At 44.1% G+C, this 14,549-nt stretch overlaps 1 protein-coding gene across 4 annotated transcripts in view; it reads left to right on the top strand.

The window, feature by feature from the left end:
• Positions 1-14,549, top strand: part of SLC30A7 (solute carrier family 30 member 7) — a 53,140-nt gene that overhangs the window by 24,593 nt on the left and 13,998 nt on the right. The window lies entirely within an intron of this gene.

Here is a 14,549-nt window from a genome sequence, read left to right as displayed (position 1 = left end):
CTTGTTACATTGTTTGAATCACAAGCCTAAAAACAGGGGTAGGTCTGTTTTAAAAACAAAATTACAATGTTGTGTCTTGACAGTGAATCTTTTGCTCTCAAATAAACCGTTTCCTCTCTTTGGTGGTTTTTTCCATTCTTTGTACCTGTTCTGGTTTTTCTTGCTTGAATCATCTTGATCTTTTTCAGCAATCGCCACTGCTGCTACATAAAATCTACATCTCTTTGTTTTATTAGCCTAGTGCTACAAATATATTGTTCTGATCCATGTTGTAAAACGCTTCTCTCCCTTTGTGCAGTACATGATAATATAAGCTGATGTACTATACTAGGAAGTGGAGCAGAATAGCTTAGTGTAGCGGGGTGCAGCTTGCTGGTACAAGATGTGGCCTGGTCCTTGCTGAATTAAACTTTCACGCTCATCAGAGAATGTTGCTTGACCCTTCTGTATTTATATTCTGAGGCTTTGTGGATACTCTTTTAAATAGCACATGCATACCTCAACTTTTTAAATGACCCAGCAATAGTAGAAGATGAAGTGCCATATAGTTCCCCATTACTGCTGTTTACTGAAATGATTGTAAATAGAAGCTAATTGAAACCAGAGTTTTCAGTAGCACTCTTCTGGTAATTTCTTCAATGATGGTAGAGGGCAGAGTATTTCAGCTTCAGACAACTACTATAACAGAGCATTTCTAGTGTTTAACAGGCAGGTGTTATCCAGTATTTGAATGGCTGCAGCTGTACTTGGGTACTATTACCATATATGGTAATACATGGCAATATTTGGCGGCAGTCTGATGTGACTCTCCTGTGGTATCTTTGAGACTTGCGGATAGTATGTTTTAAGCATTAACTTTTCAGGGATGCCTAAAACAATTTATAATAGTAAATTTTAATAAACTGTTCTATTTTGACTGCATTTATTAATACCCATGCAATACACAGGCATTATAACAGTATACTTATTATTTTCTCCTTTTATCAACACTAGCTAAATTATTTAATAAGTTTAACTAAGCAATTGTACAAATGAAACTGCTAAAATACAATATAACTAAGAAAATTCAAGTTGACCAATAGGAAAAAGATACAGCTAAAGTGGAAGCTTAGTGGAATGCTATGATTTTTGTAGACTAGTATTCTGTGGTTTTTAGGGTCCAATCCTGTGGAGACTAGTGCGTGGGCTTAACTTTAGCACTGTGCACAAAGCAAAAAATACCACTTAAGTGGAGTGGGAATGAGGGGACAATAAATGACATTGTTTGGACATTGGAAGCTGTTTGCTGCTACTTTAGTAGAGATTATATCAGTTTATGTTGTGGGCATAGGAATAGCATGTCCTATTTAGATAAGAGAATTTCCAGGCTGTTGTAGCATGTGATGAAAGGGCTGGAGACCTGTTCAAGGTGACATAATGCTTAGACAGAAAAAAATGGAGCAGTTGGCAGGGTTGTGTAGGTCTTCGTGAGAGGCTGCTTTAAATATTACTTTGTTTTCCCAGGATCATTCTGGGGTCTTTGCACTGCCCAGGTTGGCCACTAATTGGCCACATCCTCGGCATAAAGCAGCTTGTGTTTCAGTCTTGGCCAGTCTAGCCTTTTGCAGCAGGGACAGATTAAATGCCTTTTCATATAATGAAAAATCTGAAGTTGGAAACCAAGCCGCTGGTGCTTTTGCTGGGGACCTGGTCAGTGAGATGTGTGATACTCTCTTCTTGAATTAATCTGTAACGCCATTCTCTTCTCCTCAGGACTCACTTCTGCAATCATGACTACAAGAAATCAGCCATTCAATGATGGCTAGGTTGTGTGCAGTAAAGAATAATTGATCTTATTTATTTTTTTTATAGGAGAAAGGTCAGCTTCAGTTTCTCCCTTCTGTGTAACTGCATAATCTTTTGCTTCATTTTGTTTCACACTTTTGCATCTGGTTTCAAATGACTTGAAACTCTTTTGGGGTAGGGACCATGTTTGAGGTTAAGATTTCATTACTTTTACTAAAAATAACTGTGACAGACAGGTCACGGGCAATAAACAAAAATTCACGGGAGCCTGTGACCTGTCTGACTTTTAGTCAAAATAACCGGGGGACAGGGTTAGGTAGGGCAGGAATAATGACAGCTGAAGTCCCATGGTGATGATATGGGTGTGGGGGGCCGGGGGAGACGGGACTGACAGGCCAAGCCCCTGCCATGGCGGGGGTGGGGGACAGCAGTCGCTCCAGCTGCCGCAGCCACAGTGGGGGCACACAGCCCCTGCTCCAGAGGTGGCCGCAGCTGCGGGACAGGGGCACGCAGTCCCGGTTCCAACCCCAGCCACAGGCGCACAATCACAGTTGCAGCTGGGGGGAGGGGGCACAGCCACAGCTCCAACCGCCGTCGGCAGGCAGGGGCGTACAGTTCCACCTCCAGCCCTGACTTCAGCCATAGATGTCCAGTAAAGTCATGGAATCTATGACTAAATTGTAACCTTAACCATGTCTAACTAGGTGTTCAGCATCTAGTATGGGGTGGCCAAACTGGCTTGCAAGCCACATGCGGCTCTTTTACCATTAAAGTGTGGCTTGCAAGCCCCCCTATTCTCCACCTACCAGACTGGGGGCGTTGGGGAGGTTTAGGGAGGGAGCTCAGGACCTCTGCCTTGCAGTGGGGTGGTGAGGTAGGAGCTTCTGTCCAGCGAGGAGGAGGGTCTCGGGGCTTCAGCCCTGCAGGGTGCACCAGCCGGAGCTTGCGTAGGTGTGCCCCAGCTCTCAAACTTCTGAAGATTGTCATATGTGGCTTGGAGGGTCAGTAAGTTTGGCCATCTCTGATCTAGTACAGTGTGTTATGTCTCCACTATGGACACTATACCTGCATACCTATTCTGGCATAGCCCTATAGCGTGGGCCTGGTCTATACCTAAAATTTAAATCAACCTAGCTACATTGCTCAGGGGTGTGAAAAATTCCTCTGAGTGACATAGTTAAGATGACCTAACCCCAGGTGTAGATGCACCTATGTTGACAGCAGAATTCTTGAAGAGGTGAATTAACTACAGCGATGTGCGGGAGGAGAAGACAGGATACACTTTCCATTGCTGCATCTATGCTGCAGACACTGCAGCATCATTGTAGCTTCTGCAATGTAGACATAGCCATGGACACAGCATATGCTGACAGATGATTGTATAGGACACCATCTCCCTGAATGGAGTTAACCATAGTAACAGAAGCCCTCTTCTATAAACATAACCCTCAATGTAGGTGCAGCTGTGTTGGCATAGCTATGTCAGTCAGGGGTGTGAGAAAACCACACCTTTCACCAGTGTAGGTATGCCAATATGAACTTCAGTGTAGACACAGCTTTATTGACAGAAGAGGGCTAATGCCCTTCAGGCAGTTGGTGAGAAAAAACACTGGTTAGTGTAGGCTGTGTCCAAGCTACAGGGCTATGCGAGGGGAGGGATAGCTCAGTGGTTTGAGCATTGGCCTGCTAAACCCAGGGTTATGAGTTCAATCCTTGAGGGGGCCATTTAGGGATCTGGGGCAAATATTGGGGATTCGTCCTGCTTTGAGCAGGGGGTTGGACTAGATGACCTCCTGAGGTCCCTTCCAACCCTGATATTCTATTCTATGCCATAGTTATGCTAGTATAGTCTCAGTTGTTGTGAAGACATACTTTAAGTGGGTGGATGTAGCTTGTTGGCCTAACTGGGCTAGACTGAGACATACAGAGCAAAGAGAAGAAAAAAGAAGCTGGCCAATTAAATACTTAAATGAAAAGTTTTAAGGGGCAAGATGGAAATCAGCTACAGTATTTGCATAGCCACCAAAAAGTGTTATAGCCTGTGTGTATGTATGCAACATGTGCCACTTGGCTCTTCAAAGCCACAGCTAGCAGCATTACGGCCCTGGGGTTAATAGCTGGTTGATCCTCTCAGTTGCTGGTGAGCAGATGTCTGCAGCCTGTATCCGTGTTGTTGGTATTGGACACAGCCCACACAGGTAATACATCATTTGATCCTATGTCGATCTTCTGCTGAGTCCACAGGACTGTTTTTAACTCTATTTTTGACCTCTTTCCTCCCCCCCCCCCCCTCTCTGGTTGGCTCAGTTCTCCGAGAGGGACTAGAGTGTGACCAGTCGGTTGGGTTGCCACTATGAACATTTTTTTATACAGCTTCAGAAAAGCTTCTGAGCATGACTGGTGGCTACCACATCCTGTTCTCTTTCCAACTGAATTACGCCTGCCCTGCTCTCTACACATGCATGGAGACCGAGTAACTAGTTAAGAGCAATGTCTCTTCCCCCCTACTTCTCTCCCCCTCCACTAGAGAAACAAAGTCAAATGCTGCAGGATTATGTGAGCACTGTGAAAACATTTCTGTTCCAGTTAAGAAGACCTGGATGAGAGAGCTTGTGTTAGTGCTGGTTAATCCATATCACTTTTAGGTCATTTGAGTGGGAAACTACTTCTCTGTGAGTTTTAATAGTTTGAGCCAATAGCTGCATCTGCCTATCTTGACTCCTGTTGGAGTTCTACCTCACCTATCCTTGCTAGTCTCAGTGAGTATCTGGTTTTCCAAAAAAACCCCTCCAATTTAGTGTATCATTTAGTATCATTGTATTATGAGTAAGGCATTTTGTTTTCTGTATTTACTGATATTTCTCCAAAACAATCCTGGATTTTTAAAAGCCGGTATTCCGGTTTTAGTAACTTTCAAACACCCCTGCCCCGAACTTCGTTTTTTGGGGGACTTGAATTCTTTGTGGAGGAAGCAGATGGGGCTGAAGCAGAGCAGAAGGCTGCACCCAGTGAGTACTAGCTCCTGGCCTTTCAGAGTGGCAGGGGAACTGGATGGCTCCATCCTGCAGGGCCAGGGTAGGAAGTGCTCTCTCCAGTGGGGATTGGTTCATACTTGTGGGGTGCACCCAGTGATGAGCTGGCAAAATCTTAACAACCGGTTCCCTCCTCACCCCACGAGGGGGTCGTGGCCCACCCCTGCCCCCCGGGATTCCTGCCCCATCCAACCCACCGCGTTCCTTGATGCCCCCCCCACCCCCAGGACACCTGCCCCATCCACCTCCCTCCCCTGTCACCTGACTGAACTGGGCAGGAGGGTCTTGTAGGCCACTTTAGTGGGTGCCCACCCTGCCCCTAAGAGCCAGAGGGACCTGCTGGGGGCGAGGTGGGGAGTCCTGGTAGTGCTTATCTGGGGCAGCTCCCAGGAAGCATCTGGCAGGTCCCTCTGGCTCCTGGGGGAGGGGGCAGCGGGAGCGGCCACTCCCCCCACTGATCACATCAAAAATGGTGCCTTAGGCGCTGACACCGTGGGTGCTCCAGGGCTGGAGCACCCATAGGGAAAATTTGGTGGGTGCTCAGCCCCTCCCCACCTGGCCCCGGCTCCACCTCTGCCTCCTCCCTTGAATGCGCTGCCCTGCTCTGCTTCTCCACCTCCCCACCCCCGGTTTCCTGTGAATCAGCTGTTTGCGTGGGAAGCCTGGGAGGGCTGAGAAGCAGGCGGTGGCTTCGCGCTCAGGCCCAGGGAGGCGGAGGTGAGCTGGGGTGGGGAGTGGTTCCCCTATAACCCCCCCCCCCCGGTTACCTGCTGCAGCCCCGGCGACCCTCCTTGCCCCCCCCTAGCTCTCCTCCACTCCGCCTCTGCGGGCCTGAGCGCAAAGCTGCTGCTTGCTTCTCAGCCCCCCCTCCCTCCCTCTGGGCTTCCCGCATGAACAGCTGATTCGTGGGAAACTGGAGGAGGAGGGTGGAGAAGCAGAGCGGGGCAGCATGTTCAGGGGAGGAGGCGGAGGTGCTGGTGAGTGCTCTGCACCCACCAAATTTTCCCTGTGGGTGGTCCAGCCCCGGAGCACCCATGGAGTTGGCGCCAAAGGCGCCACTTTTGGCCGTTTGTTAAATTTAGAAGCCCTTTTAGAACTGGTTGTCCCTCGTGGGACAGCCGGTTCTAAAAGGGCTTCTAAATTTAACAGCCGGTTCCAGTGAACCAGCTCCAGCTCACCACTGTGCACCCCTCCTGGCTCTTCAGTGTGGCACTGTCTGCTTTCTTTGAGCAGTGGGGAGCAAGAGGGACAGGGAGCAAGACCCTGGCAGCCGAGACCACCTGACCAGTATGTTGTGAATGCTGAGCAGCCTTCTCCTCCACCCACACTGCCCTTCTATTTTGGTCTTTACTTATTTTTACGTATTTTTTTAGTTTAGAATAAACTGACAAATTCCAAGGAAATGGGAGGAAAATGCCTTCATTATGAGGCACAGCCTATACTTGAGTCCTGAATTCTCTGGCCCCCCGTCCCTGTGCTCATGCAAATTACCATTTTAAGACTAAACACTTGAAATGGGATTTGTAAATCAGATGACAACTCAGCACATGCATCAATAACTTTATAAAACTGATTTACTACATGAAGTATGATCCTGAAATCCCCTTCATCATGTAACCCAAACTTCGATTTCTGTTGTCCATGATAGTGGGAATAAATTACTTTTTTTTCAGCATTACAAATTTAAAATCTTTTGGATGTGTATGCCCATAAGGTATGTCTTGGGCAAAAGGGGCATGTATTTCAATCAAGTTCATTCAGTCAAGCAGGTTAGCCTAATACTGTTGAAAAGCCCCTATAAAATGTATGTTTTTGCCACTATATTAACAGACCATGTTGTAGCCTACTGCGGAGCCCTCGATCAAACCTAGGTTGGAACATGACTTCAGATGTGTTAACAAGCATATTTATTGAGGGTTTTCCATCAGCTTGAGCTAATACAATTGAAAAATACACTCTTTGCCCCTCAAGACAGAGCCATTGAGACCACAAAACTTGTTGCTTGACCATATACAACTTTTTATAACTGTTTTGATGCAGTGTTGTAGATGACAACACAACTTATGGATGTTTAGATTGGAAGAACAAAAAAACTGGGAAACATAAGCACTCCTTTTTTTAAAAGTGGTTCCCCAAATCATTTTATTTTGAAGCACAGTTGACATCAAATTGCACTGTCATGTTGCTTTGGCTTGATGCCAGTGTAATGCCATGAACATCTGAGCAACATAATGGAGCTTTATTGTGTAACAACCTGACAACTTCCACATCATGGCAATATATTGCGCTGCACATTTTTATGTGGTTTTTAAAGTAACGTATAAAAGTGCTTACTCTAGAAGGACATTCAAAATAGAGGAATAACAAGGCTTTGAATAACAAATAGAGCTTAAACCAAAAAGTTTGCAGGGGAATACACAGTTTGCAGAGGGTGGAAGTGTCAGAAAAAGGTGTGAGTTGTAAAGTGAAGAGTTTGCCTATCTTGTGCACTTTCACTGTTAAAGCACTGTTTTTGATTTCCTGTCTTTAAACAGGACTTCATGTTAACTTCTTGAAGTGGTGTTGAAAAAAGTGATAGCAATGTGGTGCTCTTTAAGACTGTATAGTGAGGGGCTTTGCATAGGGAAATGTCTTTTTATAGTATGCTGCTTTTTAGGAGGGAATTGCTCAAGAATTGAAGTGAAAGCTAAGGCAGATGTGAAAAATGAAAGTTCAAACCTTGTAAAGAACCTACAGCATAATAAATTATGATGATCACATTTTGATTCTTGATGGCAATCAGTTTTAATGTTTTTTTTCCCTTTCATTCTTATGTCTATAGGGTAAGAGTTCAACTGTATATATGCAATTAACTCTCACCTCTGAAGTGAAACTGTTTTAGGGTTTAGGTTAGAAGTTGCATCTGTTGCTGGAATATTTGGTGATCTTGGTTTGCTGTTTTGGTTTATGTAAATTGTTTATATCTTATCCACCCTATCTCTCAGTGCAGCTATGTTCACCCAAAACCAGAAAGGAGTCCAGACATACTGTACAATACCCATTCATTCTGAAAAGGAAGACAGTCTGTTCCAGTGAAGATGTGCTAATCTGTTCAGACAATATAGCAGTGGGTTAATTGAAACAAAGTGTAGGTAGAAAAGGAACAGTATGCTCAAAGACACTACCCTTTTCAAATAAGATGTTAATCTCCCTACTGCTGGCTCATGCATTTCCTCTGTGGGTGAGCAACTGATTTGGATTAAATGTCCACTTCGATTTAGATTTTTTTCACTTAATGTTAGGGAATCCTGGTACCAGTGTGAACAGCTCTCATTGATGTAGCTTTTGGAGCAATCTCTTGTTCCCTTTCTATTAATGACCTACATACCTCTGCTCTGCTCTCAGCTTTCCACAATGGCACAGTGCAAGACTCAAGAAAATCATGAGCTGCAGTGAAATTAAGCTTGTCTTCATTGCAGAGTTAACTAGCGTTCTATAACTTGAGTGTTGCTCCTACTTTGAGTCATACGCACAAGCTCTTAATTCAGGTGTGGTAGTATTCTCAACTCGAGTTGGTTGGTTATGGTGTGAGGCACCTGCCAACACAATGACTATGTGCAGGTTGAATGTTGTTTCTGTGTAGTTGCTCTCACTTGAGAGAGGCTAACTTAAGAGGGGTTAATTTTATTGTAGAAATAAGCACAGTCGTCTGCCTTAAAGACACAGCCTAAGATTCTTCACCCCAAAAAAGGTATGTTTTGACAGCAAGATCACTAATAACTAATCACATTAGTTACCTCACTGTAGAATTAGTTATCTCACTTTAGAATCCTAGTGGAGTTGAAATGCTGATAATTTTTACCCCATGTAGTTAGGAGAGGTCACACAACTCCCCTCTCCCCCCCCTCCCGTGTGTGTGGGGGGAATGATGTTGACCTCACCTAATTACATAGGTATAAAAACTACCAGTGTTTTGTCTCCACTAGAATTTTTCTGTGAGATAACTAATGCTAGTTTTTATTTTGCATTTTTGGGGAGTGAAGACATAGCCCAACTTTCCCTTTTGTTCTGAAACATGGAGAAGCAGAGGCTTGGGGAAAGAAGGTAGAAGGAGGGAGACTTTTTTCACTCTTGCTGTTCAACTGTTGGCTGCAGGGATAAAACTGACCCTGTAAACTTCATTGTACTAATACTGTTACTTGTCAGCAAAAGTTGCCCATTCTCCATTGATGGATTTTTTTCTGGTGCCTTGCCAAATGGGTGGGTGTGAGGGGGTGCATTCTCAGTTAGGAAAGTTGTCTACATTCTGCAGTTTTTCTCAATCCTCTGCTTCACAGAAGACCAGTTTTGAGTAAAGATGCTGTAAGTAGCTGATCTGATTTGACATCAGGAACCCCTTCTCACCCTTAGACATTCCTGATCATAGTGGGGACTTCTGGCATATCCTCTCCCATCTCGGCCCTGTTCACAGCTTTGGGAATGTTCTAAAACTCATAAGAATACTGAAATACAGATTCTCCCTAAACTGTTTTTGTGCATGTATTACCTGATTGCATAGATTCCGGTACATGTTTTTGAAAATTGTTTAACACGGTTTAGCTCCTTCCATGTGAGTGGCCAAGCTGTTCAAAGCCAATTTCATGGGGGTTGTGGAGATCATAGTAAACTTTAATATGAAAAACACAGCTTATTCTGAAAGGTGGACAGATCCATATCCATCTTACTCTTGGGCCACTCGGATCTTTTGCCTATCTCATGAGATTTGCCAGGTTGTCAAACAGTGTTGTCAAAACTGTTGTACTCCCTCTCACATGTAGTTAATGATAGTATACTATCAAGGTATGTCTGGGAGCTAAGAGCACACTTATTTTGCTGCCAAGATAGTGGTTTTCCCTCAAAAGAGAGTGAGATGTTCATGAATCTGAATTGTTTGCTCACTAACAAGGCTGGCGGCTCGAAGGGACCATGCAGTGAGCATTGCAGTACATGCTGCTCAGGAACTGAGGGTTAATTCTGCTGGTCTTACTATTTAATGAAAACAAAGATTTAACTTTTTTCTACTCCTCCACCCCCGACAGCATCTGTTCACAAGATTAAACAGAAAATGTCTAGATTAAAATGGTCTTGTTTTTAAAATATGTAGCAAGTACCCTATCTGAAATTGTTCTCAAGCTTGAACATTATAGTACCTCTTAAGTTTCCTGGTATTCAAACTATCTTCTGGTCTTCCTGCATGGATCCACTTAAATTTAATGGGTTTCAGAAGCCACAAATTATTGTGCAGGTCCTTAACTACGTTAAGTATGGAAATATAAAAACTGTGTATTTTGTAGTCTCAGGCAACAAATATTCCAAAATGTTGAAGCAATTTTAATACCAAACAGTGTGGTCAAGCAGCTGTATAGAATTAATCAACAGAAAAATATGACCATAACATAAAGCAAGAGGTCTCCTAGAAACCACTTTCAAAGCTACAGCGATTACAGCAAGATACCATATACTAAATACGGTACTGGATCTGGGAAAGCACATGGACTGCATATTAAGCAGTCAAAGGAACAAGGCATTTAATTGCAGTGACTGAATGGGTACAAACATTTAATTTACCAGAGAAGTTCTTTCCAGTGGATTACGCTTTCATTTTTTTCCCTCCTCCCTTTCACCCCCCCTCTTTTTTTAGGTAAGAACTGAAACTGCTTGGTCATGAAATGGTACAAATCCGCTATGGAGGAAGAAATAGTGTTATAAATGTAGACTTATGAAACCCCATTTAAATTGAAGGTTACATATATGAGAGAGACAGGGTGGGTGAGACCTTTTATCGGACCAGCTTCTGTTGGTGAAAGAGATGAGCTTTCGAGCTTCACAGAGCTCTTCTTCAGGTTTGGAAAAACGTAACCAATTTACATATATAACTGAACAGTTATTACAATGGCAAAACTTAATCACGTTGTTTAACTATATGATTAAAATCAAGAAAAAAAATTACCAAATTTTTTTATTAAACTCAAGATTATGTTTGGTGTGGAATTTTGAGCAGATGGCCCTTAACGGTGCTTGCAAAGATCTGCTTTCACTGATGTTCAGAAAGAAAATTTTGAAGCAAGTGTCCTAAACCATTTGCAGTACTATCTATTATGGGCCACAGTTAAATAAATTGGTTAGTCTCTAAGGTGCCACAAGTATTCCTTTTCTAGTTGTTAAATTGCATCCATTGCCTTGATAAACATAGGATCTGACACTTGGATTTTATGATTTCTACTGCAGTAGCACGTTACTTCTGCTAACTTGAGTTTTTAAACTCATTTTTCCTGGTGAAGACAAAGCAAAAGAGTTTGAACGGCCCCCAACTACGCAGCCATCGGGATGGCCGGCCAGCAAATGGTATAGCTATACTGGAGCCACCCTGAATTGTGTAAAAAGGAAGAGCAGGGGGTTGCATAGATTAAGCTAATTGAGGTTGGCCCATTTAAAAGTACAGGGGAAAGCTTCAAATTAGCTCAGTGCAGCTTGATCCCAGCTTGATCTTGTCTATACTTAGGGGCAGAACTGTGGCAGCTGTACAGTGCCTGAGTTTCAGTGCCTCAGTAAGCTTTGTCATCTACAAAGCCAAAACCTGCCCCACAAAAGGAATCCAAGATGGATGGATATTAACAGTGCTGTAAGATAAGTGGAATAAGCACAAGAAGGAAAAACTTATTCACAAATTTAATTAGCTTAATTGTGGTACCTGGCGATATAAGTAAAACTCATCATCTAGACAAAGTCATCAACCCTCTTTTTTTCAAAACTTTAAAGGTAAAAAAATTACAAAAATATTTGTGCAGTTGTAAGTTTGTTGATACTGCAAATGAAAAGGGTTAGCTGCTGGAAGGAAATGATTTGAAATCTGAATTTAGATTTTTAAGACCAGGGTTGGTCCCTGAAACTCAGCAGGGATTGTTTTGCCTTCAGCAGACTGTCACAAGTTTCCTTTAGTATTTAAATTGCTGACAGCCTTAATCTAACTTCCTCTTTGTGGTGTAAATAAAGTGTATGATTATGCAGTGTTCTGCCTATATTTTTTTTTCATTCTTGCTGTCCAAGGCTGTCTATTCTTTTCCAAGAATGATGCAGCTGCACCAACATTGACAATGCCATAAACAGTAATGCAGTCTGAGCTCAGGTGTTTTTAGAAATGTGTGATGTAACTCTACAAATAATTAAATCAATATTTGACAGTGAAGCAGAAAACTAGATCACTGTTTAATCTGGCGAATCTTTGGTACGTTTATATTGACCAAATCTTGTTAGCCACAAACGGTGTTTTGATCTTGTAAATATCTCATACGTTGTTTTCTGTTTGATCCTTTTAACACCTTTCACTTCCTCTGTATCTGAGTGTGTGATGTGCTTCACTGCTTGCTGCTTCTGCACGATCTACACACATTTGGACATTTATGTAACTGTTCTTTTCAGGCAGCAGGTTCAGGCCCTATCTCTTGCTTAGTTAGTGCTGCTTTCCAGCTCCGTTACACTATCCAGTAGTGTGACATGGTTGCCTCAACCTTTTCTATTCCCAGATGTGGTCACTATGGAAATTGCATCTTCTGTTAGTTGCATCGTTTGCAGAGTGTGCTTAAGCAAGAATGCTTAAGAATACACTGTGGCTTGTTCCCCAGGACGCTTCCATGCTGTTTGCTTTCCTTCTCAGTCTGTTGCCATCAAGAACTAATAATAGCGAATGGAAGTTCTAGTGCATGAGCTACCTCATGAGAAAAAAGCCTAAGAATTTCAAGCCCCACCATGACTAATTAAAAAAACTGTGGAAAAAATCAAAATATTAGTGATGTTTGGCCAAACTCCACTTTTTACCCTTAGTATTCTCTACCCTCATTCCTGATGGGTTGGCCCAGAAAGTAATTGTACTCTCACAAGCATATAGTCAACACGATCTCAATGCTTTCTAGTACAGTAACTCCTCACTTAATGTTGTCCCGGTTAATGTTGTTTCGTTGTTATGTTGCTGTTCAATTAGGGAACATGCTCATTTAAAGTTGTGCAATGCTCCCTTATAATGTTCTTTGGCAGCCACCTGCTTTGTCCACTGCTTGCAGGAAAAGCAGCCTGTTGCAGCTAGCTGGTGGGGGATTGGAACCAGGGTGGACCGACAGCCCCCCTATCAGCTCCCCGGTCCGCTAAGTTCCCTGTGCAGCAGCTGCTCAGCAGACTATCAAGTGCAGGCCAGTTCAGTTGTCCCTCCCCCCACTGCTATGTACTGCTCCTGCCCTCTGCCTTAGAGCTGCTCCTGGGAGCCTCCTGCTTGCTGTGGGGGGGAGGGGGCGGTAATGTCAGGGTGTCGTTCCCCCACACGCACACACACTCCTGCCCCCCATCTCCACAGAGCAGGGGGACGGGGACATGACAGGGCTCAGGACCGAGGGAGCATGATGGCAGTAGCTGCTGTCTCAACTTCTGATCTGCTTAAAAAGGCAGTGTACTTAGAGTAGGGTCAGTGTACTTTAAAGAGGCAATGCGCATGTCTCTCCCTCTCCACCCCCCCCCCACCCCCCATGTGGTGTGTGTCTTCTCCCTCCATTCCTGCTGCTTTGTAGAGTATGAGGCTACATTAACAACGTGCTCAGCCGAGAGCTAGTTCATCATTTAGCAGTAAGGTATTCCCTGGAAAATATCCCACCCTCTGACTCCACCTCAACCAAGCTTCACAATCATTGCTGTGTACAGTATTGTTTGTTTAAAACTTACTCTGGGTGTGTGTGTGTGGGGGGGGGGGGGAATGGAAAATCACTGGCCCTAAACTCTGGATTCTCTCACTTTTAGAGGCTGACTAATATTGGTATCATGGAACCACACATATGGTGGTGCTTTCACATGGCTGGTAGAACCCCTTTAGTGTGACAACCCTCCTTGAGGGTTACTCCCGCTCACTGGGGTAAGCCACTTGGCTTCACCACATTCCTGGGACCGCACCTTCAAACCTTCAGTCTGTGAGCTCCCCTCAGTGAGTCCACTCGAATTGGATCTCCAGGGGAAGACTTGCACATCCCAAGGGAGCTATGGAACCCTGACCTCTTTAGACTAGAGTGACTCTGAGACAGTGATGTAAAACAGAAGGATTTGTTAAATGTCTGGAATACAGCATAGGGGGCCCTTAGGTTAGCATGGAGAACGGAAAACAGCCAAGTCCCTCTGGGGCTGACTGGAGCCCAGGGTGCGCTCTCTCAGACCCTCAGCATCCCTGCTTCCAGCAGACCATGGCCCACATGTAGCTACCCCCTTGGCCCCTTCTTAGTCTTTTGTTCCTTTTCCCAGGCTAACAGGGTCACCTGGTCTCCTCCTGACTTGCTCTTTGTTCTATAGCTGGCCCCACCGGCTGGCTTCCTGCAGAGGGCCAGGGTTGGCAGGTACTTGATAGCAAATCACCAGACAATTGTCAGGACCCAGGGCCTATCTGGATCTCTGGATTCTTCTGCAAAGAAACACCTTTTTCCCCTTCCCCTAGTTAAATTTGCAGTACATAGGGGAAATGGAGGCATGCACAATATGCATACAAAATATTCTGAAAACCCCCACTTTATCACAGCTGGCTTTCTGCCAAATCAGAACTTTCACTTACCTGAAATAATAGCTGTCCCTTTCTGCTGCAAAGATGACTTTCACAATGCAACTTTCTGCACTACAGCTATGTCTTGAGTCAGGGAACCCAACCTCAACATAAGGCTTGTCTACATGGCACCATGGTCTGGACTAAAG

Source organism: Lepidochelys olivacea, assembly GCF_965140295.1.
Source record: "Lepidochelys olivacea isolate rLepOli2 genome assembly, chromosome: 8".
Taxonomy (NCBI): domain Eukaryota; kingdom Metazoa; phylum Chordata; order Testudines; family Cheloniidae; genus Lepidochelys; species Lepidochelys olivacea.
Note: the sequence above shows the minus strand (reverse complement) of the source record. Positions and strands in the feature narration are given on the sequence as shown.